This window comes from Aethalodelphis obliquidens, unplaced genomic scaffold (genome assembly GCF_003676395.1).
Source record: "Aethalodelphis obliquidens isolate GAN/ISIS:26980383/991018 unplaced genomic scaffold, ASM367639v1 scaffold3, whole genome shotgun sequence".
Lineage (NCBI taxonomy): Eukaryota > Metazoa > Chordata > Mammalia > Artiodactyla > Delphinidae > Aethalodelphis > Aethalodelphis obliquidens.
In genome coordinates, this window is record NW_020837947.1 from 66,463,393 (window position 1) to 66,479,812 (window position 16,420).

The window sequence follows — 16,420 nt, forward strand, 5'->3', positions numbered from 1 at the left end:
GAGCTGCAACGTAAACCAATCACTTTCTCTGAAGCCCCAGTTCCAACTTCCCTATCATTATTTCTATTTGAAAGCAAAGCAGCAGATGGCTGTATAGGTGCAGTCAGGCAGTCAATGATTTGATTTATACGATAAGCCCACTGCCGGGTCTCTCTGCACATGTTCAGAATGCTGATGACTAACGCCGCTGGGCAGTCCCCTTTTGGTTCCAAGCTCTCCTATATAGTAGGCAAGGCTTCAATCCTGGCTGTGTCAAGAAGCATATCTGGAGCTGTCAGAGAAACTATTTCTAGGGACCCAAAGACAAGTTGCCACAAGGGTCTGAGTTACTTGAAGTCCAGGCCACCTGCATCAGAATCTGGGGTGCCTGTTACACGTGCATCTTCCCAGACCTGATGAATCAGGACCTAGGGAATGAGGGTGGGCATCTTTGAATTTTAATAGAGTCCCCAGATGATTCTTATACATGGCAAATTGGAAATGGATTGGTCTAAGGAAGCCTACTGGAAGACAGACTGGCAGATAGCTAACTAGAAGATCAACTGAGTAACTTGCCCAAGATCACTTAAAGTCTACTTTAACTACCTCGAGAGGTAGGTTTTATTAGCCTCACTATGATGGCGAACTGTGGGCCAGAGATTAAGTAAATCCTAAGTAGGAGCAGAGTTACCGCAAACCAAGTTATACTAATTTTAAGGGTTTAAGGGTCTAGTGAAAGGGTTAGCAAACTTTCCATAAAGGGATACTAAATAAATACATGAGGTGTTGTGGGCCATATGGTCTCTGTGACAGTTACTCAACTCTGCCAGTATAGTGTGAAAGCAACCATAGGCGGTATGTAAATCAATGAGTATGGCTGTGCTCTAACAAAACTTTACAAAACAGGCAGTGGGCTAGACTTGGCCCATGGCTATAATTTGCTGACCTTTGGTCTAGTGCATCTTTAATTCCAACATGGGCACCATAAAATGTAACTTTAAAAGAAATAAATTAGGACTTGAAAGATGGTAAATATTCATTATTGGGACCTCTTCCTTAGGTGGAACAGCCCAGTCTCAACTAGTAATGGGTGAATGAAACACTACTACAGGCTGACCTCGAAGACATTGTGGATTTGGTTCCAGACCACTGCAATAAAGTGAATACTGCAATAAGCAAGTCATACGAGTGTCTTGGTTTCCCAGTGCATATAAAAGTTATATTTACACTACAATGTAGTCTATTTAGTGTGTAATAGCATTATGTCTTAAAAATGTACATACCTTAATTTTAAAATATTTTATTGCCAAAATATGCTTACCATTGTCCGAGCCTTCAGTGAGTCATAATCTTTTTGCAATAGTAACATCGAAGATCACTGAACACAGATCATCATAACAAATATACTAATAATGAAAAAGGTTGAAATATTGCAAGAATTACCAAAACGTGACACAGAGACACAAAGTGAGCAAATGCCATTGGAAAAATGGTGTCGATGGACTTGCTCAATACAGGGTGGCCACAAACCTTCAATTTGTGAAAAACACAGTATCTATGAAGCACAATAAAGCAAAGCACAGTAAAGCGAAGAGCAATAAAACAAGATATGCCTGTAGAGTTAGTGTAACTACTGAAGTTGTGGACCACTTTCTCCATGACTCCAGCCAAGTACTGGGATCCTTCACACTCGATATTCTCCATTTCTAGCTGTCGGATGCTGAATATAGCCAAATGGCACCCTCCTAGGCACAAAAGGGCTTCAAGCAAATGAGATAAACAGATCCAAATTTACAACATTAATTTCCCTTAGGAGCAAATAAGTAGGGCTTCCCTGGTGGTGCCATGGTTAAGAATCCACCTGCCAGTGCAGGGGACACGGGTTCGAGCCCTGGTCCAGGAGGATCCCACATGCCATGGAACAACTAAGCCTGTGTGCCACAACTACTGAGCCTGTGCCCTAGAGCCCACGAGCCACAGCTACTGAGCCCGCGCACCTAGAGCCTGTGCTCTGCGACAAGAGAAGCCACCGCAACGAGAAGCCGGCACCACAACCAAGAGTAGACTTCGCTCACCACAACTAGAGAAAGCCCGCACGCAGCAACGAAGACCCAACGCAGCCAAAAATAAATAATTTTTTTAAAAAAATTAAGATCTTTAAAGAGCAAATAAAAGTGACACATACATTTATGATTGTGTAATACATCCCATGGTGAAGACTGCTTTTGTTTTTTTTTGAAGAAGAATAAGAAAATTTTCATACTTGCCTATTGCCAGCAGCTGGAACTAGTTTATTTTTGGGTTTCTTTTTTTTGTTTTTTTGGGTTTTTTTGTGGTACGCGGGCGTCTCACTGTTGTGGCCTCTCCCATTGCGGAGCACAGGCTCCGGACGCACAGGCTCAGCGGCCATGGCTCACGGGCCCAGCAGCTCCGCGGCATGTGGGATCTTCCCGGACCGGGGCACGAACCTGTGTCCCCTGCATCGGCAGGTGGACTCTCAACCACTGCGCCACCAGGGAAGCCCTGGAAGTAGTTTTAAATTACTACGAGAATGAACCCAATAAGATATGCATATTCTTGTTCTTTGCTAATCTTCCTCTTTGCTCATGTTCCATCTTTCTCAAATGTACAATTCTCTAGGGGGTTGGGTGACTGAATAAATAAAATATACTTCATTCCCTAATAAATGTATAAAACTAGATGGCTTAATCCCATTTTTATTTACTCAACAATTATGACAAAATTGTTTCCCATATGAAGGTCTCATCCACACTTTACACTACAAAGACATAACACTTGCTGTTTGGAAAGTGAGAAATAAATAATATGAAGGCAGTTACACTGAACTGACCGGTTAAAAGACTAGCCTATTAATATAAAAGATGGCTACTTATCCACCAAAGAGTTCTGTTCCCCTTCTAAAGTAAATGATTATTGGGAATTCCCTGGTGGTCCAGTGACCAGGACTCAGTGGCCCTGGGTTCAATCCGTGATCGAGGAACTAAGATCCCGGAATCTGCATGTGCAGCCAAAAAATAAAAAATTAAATAAATAAAGTAAATGATTATTGCTCAGAAGCAGCTGTCTGGCCAGGCGCTATATTTCCCAGTCCCCATAAATTGAGGTGGGGCTCTGAACTGCTTCTGGCCAATGGAATGTGAGCAGAAGTGATGTTTTCACTTGCTGGTGAGGGTAGTTAATCTGGTTGTGTTTTTCATACTCTCTTCCCCTTGTAGGGACATGAGAAACCACATGTTGAAAATGATGGTATAACGGGATGGAAGGAGCCTTTATCTCAGAGTCACTTGCAGAAGAGCTAACCAGGAGAGCTGCTCAACCAGGAATAACCTATTTGGACTTCAGGTGAGCTGGAAATAAACTTTTACTGGATTAAGCTACTGAGATTTGAGGTGGATAAATGAGTCAAGTCATAATTTACTGAAGGGTTTCTAAGATGAATGCAAGTATTGAAGAATCACATGTATAAGAAGAACTTGAAAGTTACAGTTTTTCCCATTTATGCAATCCATTCATATGAGTTAAAAACCAGTCTGAATGACTAGAGAGTTCTATTTATAAATAAATTCTGATACTAACATCTTTTATAACAATACATCATTGCAATAGCTCACCTAAATCACTGGATACTCCACGAGGTAGAATGTGTTGTATGATATATTTATAATACATTTAAAACATAAAGTGTAAGCCAGAAGACAATCTGAAAATTAAATTTGCATTCCCCAAGGCAGAATCTACTGAACTTCAGTCATTCAGGACCACTTCATGAGTTTTCCAGAGCTGTATCTCAAGTATTATTTTCTTCCTATTTTTCTGGAGCCTAAAGAGGTTAGGGACAGAAATGGCAGTTGTGAGGCTGAGTCCTGCACACACTCTAGTTCCACATCTGCCCACTAGGGACTCCAAGATAGTTTGCTGTGGGGCTCCTCTGGCCCTTGAGGAATGGATCCTGGAGTTTGTAGGATATAGGAGAGAATGGCGGGAGGCTCTGAGGGAAATGAATTGTTCAGGCTTCTCTCAGGTTTAAACAGAAAGAAAGCCTCTGGAGGCTGGTAAGGGGAAAGATATACCAGAAAACTGAAAGGGGCTAAGACACCCAAGTGAAAGAGCCTGTTATGCAGTGGGTAGAGCTCTGTAAACAACATTTTCTTGCATTGCTTACTAACCATTTTTGGGTTAGGGAACCATGTGAGAATATAACAAAAGCTATGGAATGTCTTCCCTCTCATATATACAAATGAACATTCACTTAAATACTTACACCTAAATTCTGGGAGCTCTTAAAGCATCTGTAGCCCATCAATGAACCTCAGGTTAAGAATCCCTATTTCAAAGTAAGTCAGACAAAGAAAGACAAATACCATATTTATATGATTATATGTGGAATCTAAAAAAGGAGTACAAATGAACTTACCTACAAAACAGAAATAGAGTTACAGATGTAGAAAGCAAACTTATGGGGACTTTGCTGGTGGTCCAGTGGCTGAGACTCCGTGCTCCCAGTGCAGGGGGGCCTGGGTTCGATCCCTGGTCAGGGAACTATATCCCACATGCCACAACTAAGAGTTCGTGTGCCGCAACTAAGACCCAGCACAGTCAAATAAATAAATAAATATTAAATAAATAAATAATATAATGCCTTTTAAAAAAAAGAAAAAAAACTTATGTTACCGGGGGTAAGGGGGGGAGGGATAGATTGGAAAATTGGAATTGACATATACACACTACTATATATAAAATAGATAACTAATAAGGACCTACTATATAGCACAGGCAACTCTACTCAGTACTCTGTAATGGCCTATATGGGAATAGAATCTAAAAAAAAGTGGATATGTGTATATGTATAACTGATTCACCTTGCTGTACACCTGAAACTAACACAACATTGTAAATCAACTATACTCTAATAAAATTTTTTTTTAAAAATCAAGCATGTTTTCAGAAACATCAAAACAACAACAACAACAAAAAGAATCCCTATTTTAGTAGGAGATTTCATAGCTGCTCCTCAGGTTGATATAGGAACCTACTAATAAATAATGCAGGCTCTTCCCTATACAAAAGAGAACACAGCTCTTTCTCGCATCTCTTCTCCTATGACTGGGGATAAGAAGGAAGAGGAAACAGAGGTAATGTCACTCCTTGGCCTTTCTGGCCATCTGCACTGCTCTTAACCTCTAGGCCTTGGTACAGTCCAGCAGTGGGGCCCCATCAATGGGATTTTTTTTTTTAAATTACTTTTTTAAACTTTATTTTGAAACAACATTAGTCTCACATAGAAGTTGCAAAAATAGTCCATGAACCTCAAAGGTATTAAGAGTAAGTAAAATAAGCCAGTCACAAAAGAACAAATATTGTATGATTCCACTTACAGGAGGCATCTAGAATCAAACTGACAGAGGAAGAAAGTAGAAGAGTGGTTACCAGGGGCCTGGGGGAGATGGGATTGGGGAGTTATCGTTTAACGGGTACAGAGTTTCAGTTTAGGATGATGAAAAAGCTCTGGAGACTGACAGTGGTGATGGTTACAAAACAATGTGAATGTGATTAATACCACTGAACTGCATACTTAAAAAATTACTGAAATGGTAAATTTTATGTTGTGTATATTTTATCACAATAAAAAAATAATACAGAGAGTTCCTGTGTACCCTGTCTCTCAATGGTAATATCTTACATAACCATAGTACAATTATCAAAACAAGGAAACTGGCACTGGTATAATACTATTAAGTAAACTTACAGAACTTATTTGGATTTCACTTTTTCCATGGGCTCACAGTGTGTGTGTGTGTGTGTGTGTGTGTGTAGTTCTATGAATTTTATCACATTCATGGATTCATGTAACTACCACCACAGTCAGAGTACAAAACTGTTTCAAATCCCCATTTTACAGACTAGGAAACTGAGGCATAATGAGGTTAAGTAAACCGTCAAAAATGTTACAACCAGGTCTTCCCCAGTGGTGCAGTGGTTGAGAGTCTGCCTGCCGATGCAGGGGACACGGGTTCGTGCCCCAGTCCGGGAGGATCCTACATGCCGTGGAGCGTCTAGGCTGGTGAGCCATGGCCGCTGAACCTGCGCATCCGGAGCCTGCGCTCCACAACAGGAGAGGCCACAACAGTGAGAGGCCCGCATACCGCAAAAAAAAAAAACAAAAAACAAGTCTGCTCTTTGGTACTTGAATATTTTATACTACATATGGCATAATATAAAACATTATATAGTGCATCTCAACATTCTACCTAAATTGGGTCAAATTCAGAATTCCAGCTGAGACTTACAGTTCACTTGGTATTTTCTAGATAGAAAGTAAGTTTAAAAACTGGCACTAGGGACTTCCCTGGTGGTGCAGTGGTAAAGAATCCACCTGCCAATGCAGGGGACATGGGTTCGAGCTCTGGTCTGGGAAGATCCCACATTCTGTGGAACAACTAAGCCAGTGTGCCACAACTACTGAGCCTGCGCTCTAGAGCCTGCGAGCCACAACTACTGAGCCCGCATGCCACAACTACTGAAGCCCACGCGCCTAGACCCCATGCTTCGCAACAAGAGAAGCCACTGCAATGAGAAGCCCGCACACCACAACGAAGACCCAACGCAGCCAAAAATAACTTAATTAATTTAAAAACAAAAAACTGGCATGAGACATGTTATCCCTTCCAAAGAAAGAGAAATAACTTTTAGTTTTGTGAAAAATCTGAACTGAAAATTTCCAAGTCAAATTGTTCATGATTTATTTTCATCCTCAATAATAAATTCAAATCACTACCATCTAACCATAATAAAATAGGTTCATCTCAGGCTTCCCTGGCAGCGCAGTGGTTAAGAATCTGCCTGCCAGTGCAGGCGACACGTGTTCAAGCCCTGGTCTGGGAAGATCCCACATGCCACGGAGCAACTAAGCCCACACGCCACAACTACTGAGCCTGCACTCTAGAGCCTGCAAGCCATAACTACTGAGCCCGCGTGCTACAACTACTGAAGCCTGCGTGCCTAGAGCCCATGCTCCGTGACAAGAGAAGCCACCGCAATGAGAAGCTCACACACTGCAATGAAGAGTAGTCCCCGCTCGCCGCAACTAGAGGAAGCTTGTACGCAGCAACAAAGACCCAACACAGCCAAATATAAATAAATAAAAAATAAATAAAATTTTTTAAAAAATAGGTCCAATCTCATGTCGTTACATTTTCACCTCTCATTAAGCAAATATTTTAGTTACTCGAACATCTAAATAGTTCTATTATGGGAACAAAGTATTTTTTTAGTACATTTGATTAATAATGAATTTTCCTGTGTAATTTTTTAAACTTTTTAACTAATTTATTTTTCTGATTATAAACTAAATATATGTTCATTGTAAGAAGGCTTAAAATTTCCGTAAAGATGCAGAGAGGGAAAAACACCCATGCTCCTAAAACTCACCACCTAGAGGCAATCTCCTAGTATATCAGATTCCCCTGGGACTTTCCTAGAGTTAGAATAAAATGCTGACATTTTTAAAAACTGAAAACTCTAATTTACTGAAAAAAGAATATAAATTTTCTGACCTTGGAATCAGGTTTTAGAATAAGATGGTACTTTGGGTTTATATTCTAAAATGTGAATACACGCATACATAGTCTGAAAGGACTCTACACAGTAAGTAAGCTATTGATGTTCATAATAAAAGGAAGTCATCAGGTTACATGAGGTTAACAATCTCATTAGCTCTCTTTGGCTCACAGACCATCAGGTTGATTCAAGGGCACCGATCTTTAGAAGTGAGCAAAAAAAAGAGTGTTGCTTTTACACTGTGAATATGAATGATTTCACAAAACCATACCTTTTAAAAAATAATATTTTGGTCTAGTCCTCTTAGTGAAGAGAAAACTGAGGCTCTGAGATATTTTCTAGAGCTCCACCGCAAGCTGGTGGCCAGGACTACACTACGTTTCCTAATGTCCATCCAATGTCCTTCCATCCTCCTCAAGGACCCCGGACGTGCCCCTCCATCCAACCCAACAAGACGATGGAGAACAGGGCTCCTAGAGCTAATGTGGAAAAGGTCACAACCTTGAAAGAACTAAGTTCTGTTTTCACCTCTTATCTACTTAATATCTGTAAGGAAAACTGACCTTATTCTTTTGTATTTATTCCTTTTACAAACATTTCTCAAAGCATATGTCCTTTACAAAAACAAAAATAAACCAAAAAAAAAAAAAAAGCCTTGGTGATTCCTGTTTAGCTATTAATACTAGTTTACTTCGAACTACTTCTCCATTCTTAGTTACTATCTGCTGATATCTATCTCCATTAAATTCACCTTTTTTTATTTTTTTATAAATTCATTTATTTATTTAATTTTTGGCTGCGTTGGGTCTTTGTTGCTGCATGCAGGCTTTCTCTAGTTGCGGCGAGCGGGGGCTACTCTTTGTTGCGGTGCGAGGGCTTCTCATTGCAGTGGCTCCTCTTGTTGCGGAGCACGGGCTCTAGGCGCACAGGATTCAGTAGTTGTGGCGCACAGGCTTAGCTGCTCCACGGCATGTGGAATCTTCCCAACCCAGGGCTCGAACCCATGTCTCCTGCATTGCCAGGCGGATTCTTAACCACTGCGCCACCAGGGAAGTCCCAAATCCACCTTTTTTAAAAGAATGCTTTTTACTATCATGGAGAGAAATATTTCCCATAATCTCCATTCTGGAACTGAAGACAAATCAGTGATGTAGATGAAATTAAGTCCATTCAGCTACCAATAAACTCCCAAATTTAAATTAAATCTTTTCCTCCTTACATACCCTTTCCTAGTTTTACATGAAGATATTAAAAGTCAAGCAGTTCCCAGATGGTCAACAGACACATGAAAAGATGCCAATATTGCTAATCATCAGGGAAATGCAAATCAAAACCACAATGAGACATCACCTCACACCTGTCAGCATGACTATCATCAAAAAGAACACAAATAACAAATGCTGGAGAGGGTGTGGAGAAAAAGGAACCCTCTTGCATTGTTGGTGGGAATGAAAACTGGTGCAGCCACTATGGAAGACAATATGGAGGTTTCTCAAAAAGCTAAATATAGAACTACCACCTGACCCAGCAATTCCACTCCCGGGTAAATATCTGAAAAAAACAAAAACACTAACTCGAAAAGATACATGCACCCCCGTGTTCACAGCAGCATTATTTACAATTGCCAAGATATGGAAGCAACCTAAGTGTCCATCAACAGATGAATGGACAGGATTTCCCTGGTGGCGCAGTGGTTGAGAACCCGCCTGCCAATGCAGGGGACACGGGTTCAGGCCCTGTCCAGGAAGATCCCACATGCCACAGAGCAACTAAGCCCGTGTGCCACACTACTAAGCCTGTGCTCTAGAGCCCGCGTGCCACAACTACTGAGCCAGCGCGCCTAGAGCCCGTGCTCTGCAACAAGAGAAGCCACCGCAATGAGAAGCCCGCGCACTGCAATGAAGAGTAGACCCCGCTCGCCACAACTAGAGAAAGCCTGCACGCAGCAACAAAGACCCAACACAGTCCAAAATAAATAAATAAATAAATAAATGTATTAATAAAAACAGATGAATGGATAAAGAAGATGTGGTATATATATACATAAACACATAGGAATATTATTCAGCCATAAAAAAGAATGAATTTTGCCATTTACAGCAACATGGATGGACTTGGAGGGCATTATGCTAAGTGAAATAAGTCAGACAGAGAAAGACAAATACTGTATGGTATCACTTATATGTGGAATCTAAAAAATACAACAAACTAGTGAATACAACAAAAAAAAGAAGGAGACTCACAGATACAGAGAACAAACTAATGGTTACCAGTGGGAAGAGGGAGGGAGGAGGGGCAGTATAGCGGTAGGGGACTAAGAGATACAAACTATTAGGTATAAAATAAGCTACAAGAACATATTGTACAACATAGAGAATATAGCCAATATTTTATAATAACTAAAAATGGATTACAGCCTTTAAGAAAAAGAGTCAAGCATTTTGCAAAGCACTTTGTGCCTAATATCAGATTCTAATAGTTAAACGGATGCTCAAACTTTCTGACTCTCAATTTTCTTTTAATTAAGAGTTGCAGACAAAAAGTAGAAAGCAATTCATTCTAATCCACATTTTATTATCTACAATGCAGTTTTCTACTTTATACCCTAAAACCATAAGGCGTTGAGTATTATCTATAAAAATATTGAATTACCATGTTGTATACCTGAAACTAATATAATATTGTTAAGTCAGCTATACTTTAGAAAAAAAAGATGTTGAGTGTTAAATATAATCAGCTTAACCCAAGGCAAGATATGAAATTCTTATTTTTTAAGAAAGGAGCAATATGTTAAGTAAAAATAATGCTGATAATTTATAGATGGGCATGAAATGGAAAAAATGGAATTATCAGTTCAGAAGAATCAAATACTTTCTCACACACAAACATATATCCAAATTTTATAGAGGGAGAAAAAAACCCTCAACATTATAAACCAAAACAAACAGAAAAAAATTTTATGTCAATTTGGAAGCATCGCCTATGGTTCTGTATAGGCTTCCCAATGATAACTGACTGAAGAAAGCAACAATAAGAATCTACAACTATGCTAGGGAAACATCACTACTGAGTGTATTCTCACAAATTGTTAAAATATCACCTGGTCCTAGCTTACGCTTGGGATCTGGGCAAGGAATAGGACAAGGGAGGAAAGGTCTATGTTACCTAAAGGCACCGGGACAGCCATCTGTGACATCGCTATCCAAGTCAACCTTTCCTCGGAGGATTAACAAGTACCGCTTATTGATAGGAATTATCATGGGATGCTCTACAATTTAATAAAAACTGTTTAATCTGAAAAGATTATCTGCTCTCTGTGCCAAAAGTATACACGGAAATTAAATCCTACTTGAAACATTTCTTGGCCTGTAACCTACATGCAAACTTCCCAAGACTTTGTCTTATGACAAAGTTCAGGCTCAATCCAATCAGTTATAACCTCCTCCCCAAACCAGGGCACATGGTGGCAAATGAAAATGAGTATTCCAAGGATGGTCTGAAAAATCAAAGTGTCACAATGGTACACCAGAGTTTTCTGTTTGAAAATGATAAATCATCCTATAATGTGAACTAATTACCTCATAGTTTATTTGCTAAGGTTGAGATTTCAAGCACTGGCTATTCTTAAATAGGGGCAATGACATACACCTATTACTGGACATTCATTTAGTCCTATTTAACAATCATTAAAACAGCTACCATTTCTTGAGACTCCATTATATTCCAGGGCTTTGGTAGATGGTTTTACATACGTTATCTAGTTTAATCCTCTGAATGACCCTTATGAGGAAGGCTCTAGCCACTCCATTTTACGCAGAGGAGAAAACCCAGATGTAGCCCACTGTACCCAGAAGCTTAACCTGGGGCTACTTCAGGCAGACACCTTCCTTAGTAACTGATCTCTCTTGGGAAGGGGGTTTTACCTTAGACCAACAATTCCCCAACTGTGCGCCAAGGCGCTCAGGAGCTGTAGAAAATGCACAGGGGAAACGTAGGATTTTTGAACATTTCAAGGGAAACACAGTGTACTCAATGTGCTGGACACTGAACTTACAGACTGGAGGAGTCCACAGCTTCAACATCAGATCCCATTACATTCCTATCAATGACATCATATCTCTGCAAAGCTTGGGTTTTCAGTGGTTGCTGTGATAAAAAGCAAGTGCTGCAGAAAAATTAACGTGGGACAGGAAATGAGATTGGGATCCAATCTGATCCCAAAGTTTGTGTGTGCAGCACACACACACACACACACACACACACACACACACACACCCTCTTTGTAGCTGTGGTTATTTAAGAATGATATAAATTTTTTCTCTGTTTATGTGCATTCTTTTTTTTAAAAAAAAGCTTTTGTATGTTGTTAGGATATAAATACTTATTACGTTATTTCAACCTAACTACTACTAACTACCTAAATCTAGGGACACTGAAAAAATTACTTAGATACTAAGGGGGCCATGAACCAAGTTTAGGAATCTTTGCCTTAACCAAGAAATGTCAGAATGTGTAAGATTCACAGAGGAGACCTGTGATTCAGCCCAAAGGAATAACTTAAGGTCCCTAACACAAATATCATAACCAGAAAAAGAAGAATTTAGGTTAAAACCGTTTTTAAAGGTCACTCTCAGCAGGCTTAATCCTTCAAATCCCATACAATGTCCCCTGGAAAACTGGTATTTTTTTTAAACACTTCTAAAACACATGCACACTAATTACTGTTTTTCCACTTCTTAGAGACTCAAGCAAAGCTTTCAAAATTATAGCCTCCAAGCTATGTTGAAAGAGACTGGCCCTCCCCGACACAGACAGAACACACCCGCAGAACCTGTGCCAAAGGAAACTGGGGGCAGACCCTGACAGCCAGCCTGCCCGTCCCAGCACTTTGATACTTTCAGCTTTCTGTGGTTTGCATCTTACTCTCAATATCCTGCTTTTACGTTCTACAGGAATGCTCCAGGTTATTGTGGAAAGGCTTGTTTGGAAACTTCCCTTCCACAGAGTTTTTCATGTAAGATATTAAGGTGAAAAGCAAGGGGAAAATAAACACAAAATCCAGACTATCAGTTCCTTGGGGAGAGAGAGAGAAGTAAGTGGAATGCCACAGGGAGGAGTGCTCGGGCCTGCAAGGTTCTGAGGATGCCCTGGTTCTTCAGCTGGGTGATGGGTACCCGGGTGTGCCTTGTGTTCTTCTTCTTTAATTTGTACCTCTCCGTTTGATACTTTCTGAATGTATGATATAGGCCACAGTGGCAGCACCAGAATTTCAACATGCGAGGGCCTTGGGAGTTGAAAGAGTACTTCGTCTCTAAGCAGAGTTGGATCACAAGCCGTCTGCTTTCACTTGGATTATATGCTTATCTGGAGGGGCTCTGGAGAGGCTGATGAGTTTGAGTGGGAAGCTAAGATTAATTTTTGGTGCCACCACCGAACAAGGAGTCAACAAATTAGCATTTTGTTATCACCCTTGGTTTATGCCTCCCAACAACATGCAACCAGTTGTTTTCTGGGCTCTTACTCCTTTACACCCCTCTTCCACTCTCCCCATCTCATTTAGGACCTAGAGAGCAGAAAACTCTTCCAATTTTAATTTATATCCCTAATCAAAAAAAAATTCTTCATTTACCAGATACTAAGCACCTGCTAGGGATGAGGAAAGCTACATATGTATAGTCCAGCACCTACTACAGCAGAACAACAGGCTGCTATTGCCATTTTAAGGATGGGAAACTACGTCAGAGACCATCAGTACACTGTGGGACCACCGTGGACCCAGGGGTGTTTGTGTCACTGCCCAAGTGCTTCCCACTTCCATTGGCCTAACAGACATTAGCTCAATGTGAATGAATATCACCATCCAACAGACTCACAAAAAGGATGCCCAACCTTCAAGAGCGCTCTGCCAAGCTTTTCACTTGCATCATTTCACTTAATTTCTACAACCGTACCCCCAGGCTATGTGTCATACACCTAGTTTACAATTCTAAAAACTGAGGTTTAAAGAAGTGGGTCTTCCTATGTCACACACCTAACAAGTGGCATCAAGACTCAATCTCATGACCCCAAAGGGGATCTCTCAACCACCACTTAAACCATCTCACCATGCTTTAGGGAAAACATTCTTTTTTTTTTTTCTTTTTGGTCTGTGTTGTGTCTTCGTTGCTGCACGCAGGCTTTCTCTAGTTGCAGCGAGCAGGGGCTGCTCTTCTTTCCAGCGTGCAGACTTCTCACCGCGGTGGCTTCTCTTGTTGCGGAGCACGCAGGCTTCGGTAGTTGTGGCTCACGGGCTCTAGAGCGCAGGCTCAGTAGTTGTGGCACACGGGCTTAGTTGCTCTGCGACATCTGGGATCTTCCTGGAGCAGGGCTCGAACCCGTGTCCCCTGCATTGGCAGGTGGATTCTTAACTACTGCGCCGCCAGGTAAGCCCCGGGAAAACATTCTTGACCCGCTCTAGGAAACGGACGCTCCTCTAGGGTCACAAATAAGACTCCACTTCCCCTCCCGCCCCTCAAATCTACCGGAAGCACCACACTGAAATTTCCAAGACAAGTGTCCGGGAGCTGATGTCTGAACTCAAACCAAACAATGTGCTCGCTCCCTTGAGCCCGGGGAGATGCCACTTGCTAACTCTTTACAGAGCTTAAGTCCAACCAGAGCGGACCTCCCCGGGGTAGGGCAGCCCCACGGTCCGGCGCCTGCAGCCCTTTGTGACCCTCGAAGGGGTGAGGGAAGGGGTCAGGCTGCTGTCGCGTCCGAGCCGAGCCCGGTCACTCGGAGGCCGGCCCGCAGGCCCAGGGACGGCGGGGGACGCTGGCCACCAGATGGGACCCTCCCTTACGCCCGAAGACGGCCGGCCTCCGCGCCCGGTCTGGGACCCCCGCCCCGCCCCCCACTTTCTACAAACTCTTTGAGCTCACTGGAGAAAGAGGAGGGGGACGAGCAAAGACGAGAAAGTTCTCTGCCTCCTCCCACCAAAGTTCTATATTCTAGGGAAGCAACTGAAGGAAAGAGACAAGGGAGATGCCCCAGGAAGGACCCCCCCTCCCACGCCGGCTTCCCCAGAGGCCGCAGAAAAGGGGGCAACGCGCTCTGTCTGGGACTCCTCCCCAAACAGACAGCGACCTGGGGGCGCTCCCACCCGCGACACGGTCCTCCCGGGATGAGAGACCCCCCCAGAGTAGGGGACGCCTGTCCTGGGATGAAGAGGGGTCTCGAAGGGACCCGGCGAGGGTACACGGTACCTTTCTCTCCGCGCCGCTGGGACCGACGCCGGCGACAGCGTGGGGGGCGAGAGGAGACGATGGGCACGGGCTCCCGCTGGCTCCGGCGGGCCCTGGGCCTCGGCGCCGCCCAGCGCCGCCGCCTCCTGCCGCCGCTCGCCGGTCTGCGCTCCCCGCTCCCGCAGGTTACCTGTGCCCGAGCCGCCGCGCCCGCCGCCCGCTCGGCGCCCCGCCCCGCCGCGCCGCGCCCCGCCCCGCCCCGCCCCACCGCGCCCGCGCTCCTAGGCTGGGGCCGCAGCGCCCCGCAGCGGCCGGTCAGGGCACGGCAGCGGCCCGAGGAGACGTGGGGACCCCAGGGCCCTCGGGCTGGCCTTGGCCTGCAGCCAGCTCCCTGCTGGGCCGCTGCCGCTTCCGCGCCCTCCTGAGAGCCATCCTTATAAAGAGGGAGAGGAGCGGCGGATGCAGTTGGGTGAGGTTTTCCTGGCAGGGGTTGCCAGGAGGTTTGTAGGAGGGAAAGGGGATTCGCGTGGAGAAACCATCCCTCAACCTGTGGCCAAGTGTGTATTTCAATATGTTCGTAGTTCACTTAACCGGGATGTCTCAGAAGCTGAACAACAATGATGAATGATCCAGGCTCATTAGAAAGCTGGAGAAAAGAAAGGAAGCCTTTATTCCAAAAAGCTTGTCTGCTAATAGCTTGTCGGAAGCATCCCATACGAAATGGGCAAAAGCATTGAACGTTCCTGCCTCCTATATTCAAATCACACTTTACATACCATTAACTCGGTCTGGTTTTGTCTGTTTTTCACAGTCACTACTTCAGTATCTAGAAGAGTTCCCTGAACATAGCGAACACTCAGTAAGTTATTGTTGAATGAATGTATGAATGAGTAGGACCTCATTCAACCTTTTGAAGAAGCGCGACAGGTATCTGCTCTCTGAACACAGAGAGCTGGAGAGGGAGGTGGGGAAACCTAGAATGGAGTTTCGGTCTTCCCTGAGCTTATTTTGAACCGGATTTTTCTTATCCCCTCTGAAATAGGCCTGGTTTCCAGGGAAAAAGAAACATGATGATCTCCTACTTTTTCTTAAGATATTTGTCTCCCTCTCTCCTTCAGGGAACATTAAGCAGGAGAAATCCAAACAGCCCTATGCATACCAGGAAAGGGTAAGTGCTTGATTTTCCTCCACTACTTCTGAACTTCCCCCAACCCCAAAGGCATAGCTAGGGTTTTACGTGGCAGAGTGTGAAACCTCTCTTCTGAGTATCCTTTGGCTTTCTTCAGATTTGCCCCCATCCCTGTCGCTCCCCATCTAAAGCTGTTAGAACACATTTTCTTTCCGTGCTCATCAGCTCTGGGTTTCTCTCCAGGCAGGTCACTGCTGAGTTCTAGGTGAACCCCCAAGGTCAAGGTAAGCACCCATTACCTTTCAACCTGATCATTTCCTTCTTATACTTTTCCAGATTAAAGACTTCTCCTAGCTATAGTCCCTTGAATAAACAACCAAAGCTAGAGTGCTGCATTCCTCCGGGAAGCTTTTATGACATCACCACAAGGTCGAGATGAGATGAAGTCTGAAGTTACATTCATGGGCAGTCAGAGCAATTGCACATTAATCCTGCTGAAAGGAACAGAAGC

The 16,420-nt window shown here is 43.2% G+C and overlaps 1 protein-coding gene across 3 annotated transcripts in view; it reads right to left on the bottom strand.

Annotated features, from left to right (window-relative positions):
* The window catches only part of ANKRD6 (ankyrin repeat domain 6), a 218,659-nt gene extending 203,712 nt beyond the window's left edge, over positions 1-14,947 (bottom strand). For all 3 annotated transcript variants that reach the window (XM_027090553.1, XM_027090543.1, XM_027090533.1), the window contains exon 1: positions 14,802-14,947. The gene's annotated coding sequence lies outside the window, so the exon portion shown is untranslated. The remainder of the gene's footprint in view (positions 1-14,801) is intronic.
* Between the last annotated feature and the right edge of the window lie 1,473 nt (positions 14,948-16,420).